This window comes from Notechis scutatus, chromosome 4, assembly GCF_049901735.1.
Source record: "Notechis scutatus isolate UNSWTSFEM ecotype Mainland chromosome 4, rNotScu1.2, whole genome shotgun sequence".
NCBI classification, from domain to species: Eukaryota; Metazoa; Chordata; class Lepidosauria; order Squamata; family Elapidae; genus Notechis; species Notechis scutatus.
The window spans coordinates 151,275,706-151,293,778 of NC_142012.1; the positions used below are offsets into that span (position 1 = coordinate 151,275,706).

General features: G+C 38.2%; 1 protein-coding gene across 8 annotated transcripts in view; it reads right to left on the reverse strand.

Moving 5' to 3' along the window:
- Positions 1 to 18,073, reverse strand: part of MECOM (MDS1 and EVI1 complex locus) — a 537,367-nt gene that overhangs the window by 231,052 nt on the left and 288,242 nt on the right. Inside the window, exon 1 of one of the 8 annotated variants that reach the window (XM_087965302.1) lies at positions 2,972 to 3,076. The exons of 6 other annotated variants lie outside the window; for them this stretch is intronic. The gene's annotated coding sequence lies outside the window, so the exon portion shown is untranslated. Of the gene's footprint in view, positions 1 to 2,971; positions 3,077 to 18,073 lie in introns of those variants that run through there. One more of the 8 variants, XM_087965305.1, reaches the window with a different exon arrangement.

The window sequence follows — 18,073 nt, forward strand, 5'->3', positions numbered from 1 at the left end:
TACCATTTGATTAGATCAATTTGGGATCTCCAGTCTATGCAAACTGATTTTTAAAGACACTGGGAAAATAAAAATAGAAAGGTGTGTAAAGATATTGGGCAGTTTATGCTCTGTACTGTGTTAGCTTAATGAAAACCAAATAACAAGATTAACTGAAGGAAGTAAGGAATCATACTTATGTTCCGTGGCTGGAAAATCCTTGGCCACAGTTCTCTTGACAGTAGACTGTTTTAAGCTAAGGGCATTCCTGAAAATAAAGATGATAGCTTTGACAGCTTCCTTTTATTTTTCTTTAAAATTAAAATAATCTTTTTTAAAAATGTAAGAAGGAAAATGGCAGAGGGCTCTCCGGAAAACAAGGGCACATTGTTTCCCTTAGGCATTCAGTTGTGAAACAACACACTTTCCTTCATAATTCTCTCCCTCCCCATCCAAAACACTCTCTAACTAGCAACTATATAAACATACAATTGCAGACTTCATTACACTGCCTTATTCTTTGCACTTTCCTCTCATACTGCATTTGGTAAATCATGGTACTTTGGAAGGTCTTTCAGTACAGCTAGAAGGACATGCAGGTAATCCTCTACTTACAACTATCTGTTTAGTGAGAGTTTGAAGTTACAACAGCACTGAAAAAAAGTAATCTGTGACTTTTTTTTTACATTTATCACTGTTGAAGCATCCCCATGGTCATGTGATCAAAATTCAGGCACTGGGTATGTGGTATGTATTTATAACAGTTGGCTTGTCCTGGGGTCACGTGATCACCATTTGTAACCTTCCAAACAAGTTTCCAACAAGCAAAGTCAATGGACGGGGGGAACCAGATTTGCTTAATTAACTAAACCAGCATACAATAAACTTCCCACATTCTTACATTTATCAATGATGTGCAGAGGAGCAAAAATTTGGAAAGTGCATTGTGGTTTTATTCTGGGCATGGAGTGTGCAGGAAACCCACTCCATGCCCCGGATAAAACCACAACACACTTTCCAAATTTTTCTCACCGTCACTTCTCATACTCTCTTAATATGCAAAGGAATAATGAATGGGCCAAAAGGAGGGGAAAGGCACGCAAATTGTGATTTAATGATGACAACCTCAAAAGAAGAGAGGTGAAAGTGGATGAAGAAGTGCATGAGTGTACTGGAAGCAAGCAAAGTTTGCAAAAAGACAAAGGTACAGTAAGGTTCAGTAAATTATGTTGATATAAGCCAGTTTTTTATATGTTTCAGGATTTTTTTTTAATTTCGTGCCTTTCAATGCCTTTCTTACTATAGTATTTGTTTTTTCTTTTACTGTGCTCTGCATACATTTGGCTATTCAGAAAGGAAATAGTATAATAAGTATGTATATAAGTGGCCTCCATTTTGAGACCCTAATTATGAACTGTCCCTAGATTTTCCTGCTCGGTGACAAAGAGCTATTTTTCTGTCGGGTTTTTAATTAATTCTTTGCTCAATGGTGCAAAACATTCTTCACGACAGTTGAGCTGAACATTTTTGGGCATAGACCATGTCCCTTAACTGCATCCCAGACATCGTACTGGAAGCCAAATTAAAACATCCCAGACAAATGTTTCCTCTGCAAATCACCATGAAATTAACATGGGGCTGATAAAATGTCCGCTTGAGTCTGGAGTATGTTTGCAGGTGATCTGGCAGTCCTTCTGAATGGACTCCATGATCCATCATAGAGTCTTATCACAAGGAGATGCCAAAGTGAGTGCGAACACTCTCACAGGTCTGAGAAGGCCTGTTAACAGTTATGTTCTAATTATGGCACAGGCAGCAATAAACTAGAGAAGATGGGGTGGACCAAAGAAAGAACAGGATGGGCTTCCCAACAGACCTTTGGAGGCCCCCATTACAGGCTCTCAGTCTGTAAGCTGTCCATTCATTATAGCGATGGTTATCTCTGTTATCTATGCCAAATAGTCATGTTCCAATGCCAGTGCTCATTTCCAAGAAAAAGAACATTTTTAATGGATTGCATCCAAAAGCAAGTGGAAGGGAAAAGTGTACGCAGATCTATAAAATATTTTAAGACTGTCAGGAGAATCGTAATCTGATTCTTTTGGTCACATTATTGTATCAGAAAGGGAAGTTGCAAATGTAAGCTTTTGCAAGATGGATTAAGCTTTCACTGTTCTAGCAGCTGAGTAAAAACAGGATGCATGAGGCACATGGGCATCTCAGTTGGCTGCACAAGGAATACAGCTGAAGCCGCTTTCACCTTGCACAAATGAAGATGGAAAGTTGCCAAATGCTTCCTGACCTACCAAGATACATATGGAGTAGAACAAGGAAAGCTGTAGTACCTTCGTCTGCAGTTTCCTGCAGAGAGTCCCTTGAAGTATGACATATAAGAACATCTCCTCCACTCTAAATTAGTGAACACTTTAAAACACCAAGGCTAACTGGTCTACCTCAACTCATTTCAAAGTATTTCACAGAGATTTTAAATGATCAGCAAATGCCTCTTTTTGTGAAGTCTCTGGATGATTCAAAAAGAAAAGAAAATCAACCACCAACAATTTTAAGTCTTCTTGATGGAGACAGGCTGTATATTTTCCGAATACTCTTGATTCTGGTGGTCATACAGTTGAAGTTTAAGTCAATAATACCAGTAAGAACACCTGAACAGCTTTAGAGGAATGCATTACCTTTCCCACAGTTACAACTGGGGCGACTGAGAAATTGTTTCTTTATTAAACATATTAGCGTCTCAGTACTATTTACTTACTGATATCCTTGAAGGAATGGAATACAAAGATGAGGGTGTGAACACTATCTTCTGTATCACCCCTTCCAGGCAGCTGAGACATCACTTTATTTGCTTTATAGTAACTCATTGCCAAGTACATACATAAAAGTTAAGCAAGCTTCTTTTTTAAAAAATGATAACGATGAAAAGACAGTTTTGAAAAAAAAAAGTATCCCAATACAAAAACAACTTCAAACTCACAGCTTAAAAGGGGTGAGGCCAAGGTTATTGAAGAGGGTTCCAGCAGTACGTCCTCTGTGCTATTCCAGTAAAAGTTAAGAGGATGAACAGAGTGCAGAACACAATGGCCTGAAGTGGAGACAGGTCTCCAAGAAAGTAATGGGAGGAGTCTATATCTAAAGAACAACAATCTTCCCCTGGCACTGCCAGCAGTCTAAAGGAAGGAATGTCACCCACTGGTGACTGGCTTTTATGTAACTCCTAGTTCTTTTGAACACTGCTAACTCCCTGATAACACCTTGAAAAATAAAGTGGAAGAATTGTTCTCTTGAATAGCAGAGTCTAAGTCCTACATTCATGTGATCTAAGATCTCTCTCCATTAGAAGGTCTAAGATCTCTCTCTCCCTTAGAAAGTTAGTAGAAAGTCTTTGCTTATCAAAACAGGTGAAAAAAGATGCTGCCCAACCACTGATAGTCCTCAACTTAGAACAGTTCATTTAGTGACCATTCAAAGTTATAACAGCACAGAAAAAAGTGTCTTATGACCGGTGTTTCACACTTATGGCCATTGCAGCATCCCCATGGTCAGGTAATCAAAATTCTGACCCTTGGCAACTGACTCATATTTATGACAGTTGCAGTGTCATGGGACCTGGGTCATTGCAACCTTCTGACAAGCAAAATCAAAGGGGAAATCAGATGCACTTAACAACCATGTGACTAACTTAACAACTGCAGTGGTTTACACCAAGAAAGGTCATAAAATGGGGCAAAATTAACTTAACAATTGTCTCACTTAGCAACAGAAATTTTGGGCTCAATTGTGGTCATAAGTCAAAGACTACCCGGAGACCACATGGGGAGGACAGGTTATTAATCAGAACCCACTGTAAAATAATTTCCTTTACTTGTATACCTGTATTAGGTTCCTATGACCTAATCGAAATTCAGTAGGAGAATGTGAGTTCTAGTCCCACCTTAGCCAAGAAAGCCAGCTGAGTGACCTTGGGCCAATCACTTTCTCTCAGCCCAATTCACATCACAGTGTTGTTGCTGTGGGGGAAATAGGAGGAGGAAGTGTGTTGGATATGTTTGCTGCCTTGAATTATTTGTTTAAAAAATAGTAAAGGTAGAATATGAGTAAATAAAAGAAAAAAAAAAAAAAAAAAAAAAAAAAAGGGGGACGTTGGTGCGCTAGCCCCCAACCCTTGGGTGATACGCAGTTAAGTTTTGGGGTTGGGAAAACCCCACAGTTTTCCCCGACCCTCTATTGCTGAAGCGATTCCTGCATCTGGTTTACTTTGGTTTGTATCTATGTGTGCTCTTGTGTTGTATGGTTGAAGCATTTGACAGGAGGACATTCAGTTTTTGTAACCATTTAAAACCAACCACAACATCAGTTCTAACAGTCCGCATAGGGTTTCCTACAGCGAAAAACACCGTGGAACCCCCTTAAATTGGAAGTGAAAATTGTGAATATTGGATGCATCAGAATAAGGTCTCCAAAGTTTTCTTCAAGAACATATTTATGGGTTTTAAGATGATCAGTCTACTGTTGTACATTTAGAATGTCTTTGGAACACTGTTCCAGCAGCCATAGGATTGGTCAAATTTCTCCCTGAAGAAAGGGTCCAATTTTGTGATGTGGAAATCCAATATTTGATTCTCCCTCCCACTTTGATGCCAGACTCTGCTGCTTATTTTTTTAGTGTTATAAATATCCTCTATAGTTCAACCAAAATAGCTCTTGTCTACCCCTCTTTATTGTTATGGTCTGCGCCAAATCCTAACACTCTCTGGGCATTATGTTCCAAATGTGGCAAATTGATGATTAGTAGCAATAAAATTTAAGATTTGAGAAGCCAAGATATCCATATAACATGGTTGTTCTGGGAACCACCAGGAACTGTACGTATAAGCACTTCAGACTTGTCAAATAGTAAGAAAAAGAAGGAACTTCTCAATAGTCACGTTAGTTTCTATATTCCCCATGACAGACTTGTCTGCAGAAAGAACACTATTCAGAATCCACTAGCAACTTCAGTATTTAAAGCTTACTTTAGAAGTTGGAAATCCCATTCACTCACTGTAGAGTTTTAAATATGATTAAGTTTTCCACCTTCATATTCTCTGAAATAATCTGAGCACTGTAGAGAAACCAATTTTTGCTTGGAGGAGCAAAAGTTCCATTTTGATTAGAGTAAAATAAGTGAAATCATTTCTTCTTAAATTTATCAGCTAAGAATATTACCAATATTTAAAGAATATGTCTATATTGTTTTAAAACCAATCTATTAAATAGTATGCATATAAAATTCTTATGTCAAGTGCAGAAGACTTCCTTGAAAGTCTTTAAAAGGATGTCTATGGAAATTTGCAATCATTCAGGTCATTGTCACAGAGGTGGGTTTTTTTTCAAAAAACCATCTGGACTTTGAAAACATTTCTCTTCTTATCCAGTAAGCTTCTTCAGTTCTAAAATAGTCCAGTTAGAACTGAAGAAGCTTCTTAGATGAGAAGTGAAACATTTTCATAGAAAAAAACAAGAAACAGTTGCCTTTTGGAGAAAAAGCACTTTTGGGTCTTTTAAAAGAATGCAAAGAATACTTGAATTTGAATTTGAATCAGCTTGGAGGTGTTTATGACATAAAATTACTTTTAAATATTTCGGCATGTTTGTTAAAAAGCAAAGATAAAATGAATCATAGCTGGCATTAATCTCCTTAAAGTTGCATTGTTGGAGAAGTTGTAATAAAATTGGTACATGAGGTCACTTCTGGTGGCAAAGCCCATTTAGTTAGTTAGGTTTGTTGAAGAAATCATAGATATCATTTGATATCTTTAATAAAAAATGCTAGTGTAACTTTATTGTCCATTTTCTACAAGACATAAAATAGTGTTATCAGAAAAATTAATTTACCTTTTGTTGTTAGGTGCCATATTTAATATAGCAAAACACTGGAACAGTGTCCCACATCTTTCTTTAAAGTATGGGAAATAGCAGGGGTTGAAAAATTACCACAGCAGCAAAAAATTTTAAAGAGTCCATTCGTTAAAGTTGTTTATTTCACATTGGATCTTTTTTTCTGTTTGTGGCATCCTTTCACTGTATTCCATCAACAAGCCAATTTCAAACAGATTACTTCTATGCAAATGTCTTTTTGGACAGAGCACTAAATATGGATCTTAAACATTTTATATGTCCCCATACAAAGGTATATTTTTATATGTGCTCCCGAATTATGTTTGTGTGTGGTTTTCCTTCTGTGATGGTTTCTGGTTTTCATTTCCTTTATGTTCTTATGATGATTAATATCTGTTGACCATAAATATGTTTAAAAGGAATTAATTCCAACTAGCATCTATATTCCTTGGAGGACAGCCAATTTCATTTCCACTAGGATATTCTGGACAGAACTTGACTTAATCTGTAATTGTGAGCAATGGGAAAGATATATTTAAATTATTTTTTCTTTTAAAAGAAGCAGCTGTGAACATTATTCCTTCTTCATTTCTCTCTTGCTGGTCTACTGCCGGCAGCCTTTGAGCTTATCAGATTACCCAAATGACAGAGTACTCTGATATAGCAATTGGATTGCTGTTTTAGAATATTTATTTGATACTGTTCTGTTGGGATTAAACAAAGTCAACCTATTGGTGGAAGAGCTGCATATTTAAGTACTAGCCTCTGTGTAAACTTCTCTATATCAATTTATATAACATATTTGGACAGCCATTTTAAGCAAATGCCATTTTTGGGGGGGTTACTTAAATCAGGAAAAATGGTAGAAAATAGGGTTACACACAGAAATTCCCCATCCTTCTTAAAACAGCTTCTTCTATTTAAAAAGGATAATCAGGCTGATGAAACGTGTATTCATATATAACATTTAGTTTGTCTTTTAGAATATAAGGAAAGAATTCTAATAACAGATTTCTCTTGTAAGTAGTTTTTCCTAAATGGGATTTAATACTATTCTCTCTTTGCCGAGGAGAGCATTCAAGCAAGAACCTCTGTCTGCCCCTCCAACTTCTGAATGGGACATTCTGTGCAACACTGTTATTTAGAACCTGTTGCTTTGGTTCTTCACATCAAGGTGAAAATGTGGGGAATAGAACCTGCCAGGAGCAAGTAGGACATTTTATGTGTGTTGAACAGAAATTTTCACATTTGCCAGTTCTTCAATCCTTTAAGTTTGCTACAAGCACACATGGGAATCAGGAAAAGGAATGTGTATGGCTTATAACGAATATCTAGTATAGATCAGTCCTTCCATGCTTCTACATGTTTCTCAGGTCCACTGAGAAACTTAAATCAACCCCTGAGTTTATTTTCTCTAGCTGGAAAATTTAAAAGAAAAGAGGGAGGATTTAAAATGAAACTGTGACTCTGTCGGCCACTGGTTCAGAAGTTCTCTGTGATTTTACAAATCGTGGCCATTTCTAATCATCTCCCTAGTGCCCTTTCCCTCACCAGAGAAAAATTAGTTTGATAAAAAAAATCCCAGTTTGTTTTAATTCAAATGCAGAAATGGGCTCGCCCCAAGTGAGTCCTTGACAGCAGTTCCCATTGGAGGGCAGCTAAAATTGTTTGCTGATCAATGGGACAGCTCCACCTCTGATGCGTAGGTCAAGGACTCTGTTAGGTTTGGTTTGGTTTGGCGCTAGAGTTTCAATCCTCCCCCCCGAACTTTTTCATTAGGACCCCATTAAGAGAGCATTGATGCAGGAGGCTATCAATCATCTTCTGCATATTCAGGCCATTAGAGAGGTCCCATATGAACAACAGGGTCAAGGCTGTTACTCTCTATTGTTTGTGGTCCCAAAGAGTTCGGGGGGGCTGGAGGGCAATTCTGGACCTCAAACGTCTGAACAGATCATTGGTTTATCAAAAATTCAAGATGACTGCTCTCCAGTCCATTCTGCTCAGCATCAGAGAGAACGATGTCCTGACCTCTATAGATCTGACAGAGGCTTATCTATATATACCAATTAGACCTGCTCACTACAAATATCTTAGATTTTGCTGTTGTGATCGGCACTACGAATATATCGCCCTACCATTCGGTCTGGCTTCGGCCCCTAGGACTTTTACCAAGGTCCTAGCGGCTTTGGCTGCCTCCCTCAGGATCAAATCTATTCATTTACAATGTTATCTGGATAATATTTTAATTTTGTCATCTTCCAGACATCAATCAAATTTGGATACCAAGATTACTCTGGAGACCGTTCAAGGTCACGGCTTTTCCATAAATTGGGATAAAAGCCATTTGATCCCTTCAAGTAGGTTAGTTCATTTAGGGGCAGTGGGAGATACCGTGGAGGGCAAGGATTTTCTCTCTCAGGACAGGTTGAATAGTATCCAGTCTTTGGCCAGAGAGATCAGAGCCTTAAAGAGGGTTTCCCTGGCAGTTCTGTCTCAACTGTTAGGGAAACTGATTTCTTGTATTTCCATTGTGCCTTGGGCTCGATTCCATTCTAGAGATCTGCAATGGTTCCTGCTACCTTTCCAGCGATCCGGAAGAGCCACTTCCAACGTCCGGATAAAGGTACCACACAATGTTCTCCGATCGCTCCGCTGGTGGTCGGAAAACACGATAAACAAGGGGTGTCCTTTCAAGGAACCTTGCAGGGCAACAATCACAACTGATGCCAGCCTGGTAGGATGGGGAGCTCACTTCCAATCCCACACTGCACAGGGAAGTTGGACTATTTCCAAACAATCACAAAGCATCAACCTGTTGGAGCTGTGAGCAGTTCATCTGGTGTTACGCACTTTTCTACCCCTTTTCTAATCACACCACGTTCTGGTCTTGACAGACAATATCACAACCAAGGCCCATGTAAACAGACAGGGGGATACCCATTCCAAACTTTTGATGCTGGAGACAGCAAGGTTTTTCAAGTGGGCCAAGGCCAATCTGTTTTTGCTCAAGGCAGAGCACATAGCAGGGGCCTTAAACACACAAGTGGACTGGTTCAGCAGGGCCACGATAGATCAGACAGAGTGGCGCCTACACCTGTCTCTCTTCCAGGAAGCAGTGAGGAGGTTTGGGAAACCGGTGATCGATCTATTTGCCTCTCCCCTCAACGCCCAATTGCCCCAGTATATTTCAAGGTACCCAACTCAGGGGGCGGAGGCCATCAATGCCCTGCGATGTCAGTGGCCTCCCGGACTTCTATATGCGTTTCCTCCACTCCCTGTAATACCCAGGTTGATCCAGAAGTTATTGGAGGAATGAGCAGAATTGATATTGGTTGCCCCTTACTGGCCCAGGCGAACGTGGTTCGTGGACTTAGAGGACCTGTCAAGAGAACAACCTTGGAAAATTCCACTGTCGAGGGTTTCCCTCTCGCAAGGGCCGGTATTTCACCCGGACCCACAATGGCTCAGCCTAGCCGTATGGAGGTTGAGCGGAGCCGTTTAAGGACCCAACAGATTTCAGAGGATGCCATTGCCACCATACAAGCATCCAGACGGTCCTCAACAAATCGTATATACGAGGCCACATGGTCCGCTTTCTGTCGCTGGTGCCGGGGGTCTAAGATCGACCCAACTGCCCCATCAATAGGACAATTATTGGACTTTTTACAGGAGGGGTTGACCAATGGCCTATCTCCAAATACTTTACACAGACAGGTGGCGGCCTTAGCCTCAGTGATATCCTGGGATGACCTTCATTCCATAGCGCACCATCCACATGTCCACAGCTTTCTTAAGGGTGCTGCAAACTTACTACCTCCTGTAATTCACTGCTATCCTACTTGGGAGCTCAACAAGGTGTTAACTGCACTTACAACTGGCCCGATCGAGCCTTTAAGAACTGCTAGTCTCAAATACCTGACATATAAGGTGGTCTTCTTAATTGCGATCACATCAGCAAGGAGGATTTCTGAATTGGCAGCATTGTCAATGAGAAAGGACCTCTGCGTGTTTCATGCGGACAGAGTGGTTCTCCGATTGGATCCATCGTTCACCCCTAAAGTAAATTCAGTCTTCCACAGAGCGCAGGAGTTGGTGCTTCCAAATTTTTGTCCGAAACCATCTCATAGACTGGAGCATCAATGGCATCGGCTTGACGTTTGAGGGGCGTTAAGCATCTATCTAGACCACACAGCAGCATTTCGAAAATCTGAGGCTCTATTTCTATCCTTCAACCCATCCACTTTAGGACACAAGGTGTCGTCGACGACCATTGGTCGTCCATTGGTTGAGAGCCACCATAGCTAAAAGTTACGAATGCCAGTCCATCTCAGTTCCTAAGGGCATTACAGCCCACTCAACAAGGAGTGTGGCAACATCAGCAGCATGGGCCACACGGGCTTCCATAGACGAAGTTTGCAGAGCGGCAACTTGGGCTTCACTATCACCCTTTGTCAGAAATTATAAAATTGATGTCTATGCCTCAGCGGACGCTTCATTTGGCAGAAGAGTCCTGCAGAGGGTCCACAGAGTTTAGAAGTGGATTTCGATCCAGACAGAGTCCCTCCCTAAGGACAGGCCAAGTTTTGGTATGTCCCACTTCTGGATGCTCTGAACAGCTCATGGGAGAAAGGGCGTTGGTACTTACCTGATATGCCCGTTCTCTGTGAGCTGTGAAGCGCATCCAGCCCCACCCATTTCTTTCTGTCTGGTGGGGTTCCGTTCTGGTCAGGGATCTAGATTAGGTGATGAGTTCTGGACTTTGGCACTCAGTCTTTGCAAAACTGAGGGACGCTGGGGAGGTGTCCCGTGGAGGAGGAGGAGCGTCCTGGAGTTTTAAGCCCAGCCTTTCCAGAAGAGACTGAAGCACCTCCCATTTCTGGATGCTCTTCACAGCTCACAGAGAACGGGCGTATCAGGTAAGTACCAACGCCCTTTTTCATCATCTGTGAATATTCACGTAAAATCCTGTGTCCTTAGAGAGCTGTTGCAAATATGTATAACATATGCATAAAAGCAAGCAACTAATATGCAGAGGGTCATTTGGTTTATTCTACTGAAGAAAGCGTATGGTCTGTAGATACATATGTGCTTAAACAATAAAACTTCAGAAAGATCTATAGCTTATAATGAAATGATTTCTATGAGGTTAAAATCTGTCCAAGGAAGCTGCTCTTTTAAAAAAAAATGCACCAGGGTGGAGCACATAAATTGTCTTATGCCCAATAAAAGCTCAAAAGCCTTTCCAGTTTCATCTTTGGGGTTTAATCTTTTAAAAGCATGTTCCAATACTATTCATTTGATTTGGGCGAGATTACTCCTCTGAAAGGAATAGCCTGTGTGTGTGTATAGACACACTCGCACATGTGGAATTCCTTTTCAGTAATCCTCAAAGAGCCTTTTGATTTTTTACTTCTGATTCACCCCAAAAAAAAAAAAAAGTGTGAGTGAGCCACAGAGATGTATCCTGGGATTTGGATGGCTCCGAGGTCACCATGTACATTTGTAGAGAAAACATATGGTTCTCAGAAATCTTTCAGTCGTACACTTAAGTGGATTTTGGAAGCGGGCTCTTACTCTCAAGTGGGTAAAAATTGTATGAATTCAAGGTGAAAAGTGGGAAATCCATACTTTATAAGGTATCCTATCAATTATTTCACCATATAATATCAGGGCGAGTTTAAGTGTTATTAATAGACCCATGATTTTATCATTAAAGAGTTTGCTTCCCTTTATTGGTTTCAAGAATTTAAAAATTCTATGGTAAACACTGTTGCCCTTCAATTATTATTAATTTTTCTGACTAGGCTAACAACTTGGAAGTCGCTTTATTTCTTTGCTTTAAATAAAGGGATTATTTTGTTTGCAAAAATCTGTTTTTCTTAGACATGTTTTTTTTTAAAGTGTGGAGATTCAAGAGCTTTATTTTGAAATGTCACATTTTAATCATCTATATTACCATATTTTTTAGCCAAAATAATAATATGAACATCCATGAAATGTGTTTGTGTCAGCTGAACATTTTTCCCATCCTGCTTAGTTTCAAAGCATGATCATATTAGGCTAAATGTTAGGGAACCTGTGCAAAGCAGTTTTAATCCAATAACACCCATTTTCATAGATTATTTTTATTATTTTACTATTTATTCACTCAATCATTTATGTGTAATTTTACAAATTTTGGAAAATACAGGCTCATTTCAACACTTTTCAACACTTTTTCCATATACCTATCTGTTCCCCAGGACCTGCTAATTCTGAAATTGTTTGCTGTTTTCAGCTCTTTCTGAAAAAAAGAAACATTGTAAATTGTAAATAATTTGCAAGGGCAAAACTGATGGAGTGTGTGTGGTGTGTGTGTGTGTGTGTGGAACCCTCCTAAGTATTACAAGTATTGCAATCAACATAGTAGTAACTTTGTGGCCATTTTTACAAAAAGACCTGAACAATATATTAATATGGGTTCTCATTATAACAATTTAATTGGAAATGCATAAGATTTTTTAAAAGATATGTTTTGCCCATTTTGTCTGGCTGATATACAGACTTAATTCATGTAACCCTCCAGGTTTCATGCATGTCTGCAATCACTTATAGAAGAGTTAATTTGCTGAAAAGAGACCTATTGTATTGAACCAGGCATATATGTTAATGATGAGCATTATTGACTGCTTATTCTGGTTCTCGTGGAACTACCTCAGTAAAATTTCTTTCATGAAGACCAAAAGGTAAAGCAAAAGTCAGCAATCAGCAGTCATATTCATGGGATCTAGGAAGTGCCTGCTATTTACCAAGTCATGGCTCACATTCATCTTTTTATTTTTATTTCCTAGAATTGTTCCTGGTTCTAGTTTAGGCCAGTCTGAGCTACATTTTTCTTTCCCTGTTAATTTAATTTGCAGACGCCACTGTACTTACCCAGCCTTATGTTAAAATAAAGCAATTCCTTTGTTGATCCAGTTTTTCCTGGATTCATATGTTTAGTTCGCTAAAGGATGAGTCCGCGTTTCAGGTGAATAACTATTGGCCCAGCAGTGGCAATTGTATAACCATGCCACTTTGGCAGATTGTCAAGTGCTCTTTGTCATTAGGATGTTGCTGAACCTGTTTCAATGGGGAAGAGCATTTGGGGGCATTAGTAGATTAAAATCAGAACAAGAATCCTAACAGAATGAATAGCGTTTTTCTGGGCAAAATTCCCAGCGGTTGTAATCGGTCTGTTTCACCAGAGATGGAGTTTTGAGATCATCTGTTTATGTTCCAGCCAGATTAAGACACCTGGTGAGACCACTGTGTAAGTAAAAACTTGAAAACCAGCAGTTTTACATATAAAAATCCGGTCGATCTTGGCAGAGTGGAAGCAAACGAAACTAAACTAAAACTATCAGAATGAATGTCAACAGACAAATTCAATGCCTTGAATAGGCACATTTACAGGATGGTAAATATCTGGCTTGGAGAAGATAAAGTGGGAAAGGGTTGATGGAACTGTACTCTGTTACTAAATGAACATAAAATACTAGTATGATTGACTGCAAACAAAGGTGAATAAGGTTTTAGGCTGTATTAAAAAGGCTGACAGGGGAGAAAAACAGATAAACCAAATACTGTAAACAAAGTTAGAAGGAATCTAACTTTGTTCTATGAATGGAATAATATTCAAGTATCAGAAAACTGATAGAATAAGAGAGTAAACTCTTCTTTTCTTCTAGATTATGCTCACCTGATATATTCTGAAAGCATCTTAATAAGTTAAAGTATGAGAAACTACTGAGCAGAGAAATAAGTGACTTCTGGGGGACAAAAGTGGGAAGAAATTGTCCTCACCCACTTTCTACAATATGGGGGAAACAACTTCTGGAGCAGCAATCGTGGTTGTCTTAATTTATATTTATTTTTATCTTTGCATTTCTACATTTATTTGTTTTTTTAAATTGGGGGAACTGTAGGCAGTTGCATTAAAGAATATGGGTAGAAAATTTACTCCAATTAAAGTACCCTTATTTCTTTGATACACTTACATTTTTAGTGTAGAATATAATTTTCATCATTTATTGTTGTAAGCTCCTTTTACATTCTCTTCTTCATTTTATTTTTTGCTTACCTGCTTTTCAGTTATCCTCACTAATCGTATCTAATTATCTTCCTTCATCATTCTAAAATAACATTCAGTTGATCTTTACTCATCTTCCAAACTGTGGAAACTTAATTCTATCACATCTGACAATTATTTGTCATCCTAAATTCCTCACACTGACTTTTATGTGAAGTCATTAGGACTATTCCAGATATTTTCTGAAGAAAGTTGTTTGAAGATTGCAATTTTGGGCCATGTTCTTGAGAAAGTCAAATGTATTTAAATTTCATCTGAATACATAGTTTCCCATCATAAATCTGAAGCATATTTACCTGGGAGTAAGTCTCCTTAATGTCACTGGAATTCATTTTTATAGTTAGAACTGCTGTTCAGCTGTAAATATATATTTGCATAACTGTACCTCAACCACTCTTTTGTTACCAATTATTTTTCCTCAGGATCCTCATTCAGCTGCAACTCTGATTAATAAAGAATACAAATCTCAATGTTTCTGTTAAATTACATTCTTTTACATTCAAGCTCAAATTCATTCCATCTAGAAACTGAAGTAAAACAATGGAAAAAATCCACTATTTGATATTATAATAACATGCTTAATGTCAGTTATGATGATAAGGCCAGAGAGAAGGAAGCGCAAATCTGGTTTTTCCTGTTTCTCCCAGCTCTGAAACTGATCTTACATTTTCCCCAAGAGAAATCAATAATAATATTTTGAGTGAGATAGAAAGGTTCCAAAAAGAGGAAGCCCAAATCAATTATACTTGCTGTTTCTGTGCACAGGAAATAGATCTGACTGATAGGTAACTAATCTTCGGTAACTAAGTTGCATTTCATGATAAGCTGTGTATGCCTGCACACATGGACATAGACACACATATCACACACAGACAACTTAATCACAAGAATATCCAAGAATATTGGTTTTGTTATGAATCACAAAGATATCACTGCTATTTTCAGTAGTACAAAAGTAAAAGCACTGAGATCATAAGAAGTCACCTTATATCATTAGCCAATTGCTGTCTTTAGCCCAGCACTCATTGATTCAATTCCAGAATCCCATCCTCATGCTTGAATCTAGTAGAGGCCTAAGTCTTTCTCTTCCTTTTGAGATAGTACAGACAGACAGAATCTCACAATTGGAAGGACCAAATCTCAACTGCAAATTGCTTGCTTTGTTTCAGCAAACTTTTGTGAACAGTAAAAAGGAGACCATCAACTTCATGAAGACTATGCTTTTTAGAATGTTATTTATTCAAATCCCATATAAGCTCCCCTGCCAACTTTTTGTTGCATTAGACATTTATGTGGCAAAATAGCTATGATGTCTGACCCCTTGACCTCTTCCATGGGGAAGTTAAAATTCCAGTGAAATACCCCACTGTTCCATGCCATTCAGAGGAAACCATCTTTTCAAGAAATATGACAGAAAGTCTTGTAATAACATTTCCTGAGTACAATCTAGAGACCATTTGGGGAAAGGAGTATGAAGTCATAGAAGCAAGGTTATTACCTATGAAATGTGTAAAATATTAATAAGGGCAATATTTCTTTATTGGCAAAGAAACAAGAAACCCACAAAGGGCTCCATTATATTATTTGCCTGATTAAGGCTAGCTTACACTTTAGAAACCTAGAGCCCATTTTTCTGAATGACACATTTAAGAATAAGCACAGGTAAGCAAAAGATCAGCTTTCACCAACAGCAAAAGTAAACAGAGCCTTATTATCTTCATCTTTTCCTGTTAAATAGAGACAAACTAGAAATGGTTCCGTGCACTTTCCATTTTTTTAATAAATAACTACCATTTTTGTTCCCTAGAAATGTTGCTAATTACTGCCAATGTTGATTGTTTAAAATGAGCTAATCATTTAAATATATTGTTTTCATTTCTATCAGCTCCAGTGTTATTTTTTTTCCCCTTTTGCTACTAAGTCATTGAGATATCAACACTAAACTTCCAGAACACGTCTTGTTTCTTCAGTTGAAAGCTCTGGAGTACTATTGACTGGACCATTAAACCAAGCCAATGTTTCATTTAGAACAAAAACACTTAAAAGACCCTGATGTTACCCAAACACCGAAAGACCTGCTCTACCTGCCAACTATTTCCCAAGCTGAATTCAGGATGTTAGTTTTAAACTTTAAAGCTGTAAAATGCTTTGAGCCTAACTATCTTAGGTTCATAACAAAAACGGTGGTCCCTCTCTAGTTGTTAACAAACTATACAAACTGTCCTTTTGAGGGTTGTGCCAGTCCCTGTGGATTTATTAACAAAACCATAAGTAACCAATTACTTGCTTTAACAGAACTAATAAAAAGAATTCAAAAAAAATGGCTAAAGATTTAGTGATTTCTCCAATGAAATTATTATTATCACTGGCACAATTTATGTGACCTCCCAAGGTCAAATTAAAAGAAAAAGGATAGCCCTGCCATAAAAGTATTGCCCTCCTAGTTTGAAGATCTGTTGGATGCTGAATTTTGTAATATCCTAAGAATAAACACTTTCTGAAGGTAACTTTGTATATTCCTTTTTCCATAGCTGTCAAAGCAACATCTCATCCATTTAGATTAGAGGTCTACAATCTGTAGCTCTGGAGCTACATGCGGCTCTTTTTAGGCCCTCTGCTGTGGCTCCCTGTTGTCTGATCCCACCACTGGCTGGCCCTTCCCCTCTCCATCACTCCTTGCCTGGCCTAAAAAGGTAAGGGTGATGGCGGGGGATGGAGACTCACTCCATATTCCAGAACAGGAAGTGACTGGGTGGGAGTGAGTGACATCAAGTTGGCCATGCCCACCCAGTCACACCGGTTGTTAAATTATTGGCTCCTGTTGTTTACTTTTCTGCGGGAAATGGGTCCAAATGGCTCTTTGAGTGTTTAAGGTTGCAGACCCCCGATTTAGACACAGTTATTCTCTTAGCATGGACATGTGCACCCTAACAAACACATAAATAAACACCTTCTTTCCTGTTGTTCCTCAGAATTATTAAAAGAGAAAGCAGGATTTTGATTAATGTAATTAAATAAAGTCAGCACAACTTTCATTAGGATCATCAGTGCTTTGAATAACTCTATACGAATAAACACAGCAATGAATACTACTGATCTCAAGTTAAGCCATCAGAGTTGTCTTGTGTAAGAATGTGCATATATCCCAATATGTATTTTAATCGCATTCTGGCTCTAGCACTATTTGATGCTCCATCAAAATGCAGCACTTACTTCCTGAAAGGATGACTTCATTTTTAGTACATGTCCAACTTAAAATGATAAATTGTATCAACCACTGAGCAGATTATCTTCTTTTCTTTATGTATAGTGAGAGTATTTACACCAAGACAAATTCCTTGTGTGTCCAATCACACTTGGCCAATAAAGCTATTCTATTCTATTCTATTCTATTCTATTCTATTCTATTCTACTCTATTCTACTCTATTCTTTTAGACATTGCTAGGGTATAAGAATGAACTTTGATCCATTTAAATGAGGTTTAATATTTATCTGTACCAACTCGGAGATAGTCTCCAATGTGTTAAAGTTAACAAATGTAATCGTATAAAAGTTAAGTAGCTACATATATACAGTATCAGGGGTGTTTAATGTACAAAGATTCTTTTCATAGTATTTGCTAATATCAGACACTCCGGAAAGTATGAGGAAAGCTTTAAAAATTTAAGCTTAATAGATAATTATTTTTAAATTGTTAATTATAATTATTCTTAAGATTTATTTTTATATCAAATCATCTATTGCGTGCTATATGTTGACAGCACTGAGATGCAAAGTTTAAAATTTCATGTATTTATGGCAATAGACTATAGTATAATGTAAAACATCAATTTGTGAATTAATTTTTTTTAAAGATGGATAGATAGATGCTAGATAGACAGACAGACAGACAGACAGACAGACAGACAGACAGACAGACAAATTATGGCTTTTTAATCCCAGTTTTTTATACCTGGGATCAAGTTTAAGCAATATTCTGCCACTTTTTTTGACCCTCCATTGATGCGTATCTTCCTTCTTCAACAAGTTTCAACAAGCTTTTTTATATTTTTGTTGTATTGCTTTGTTGCATTATTTCTGCTTTG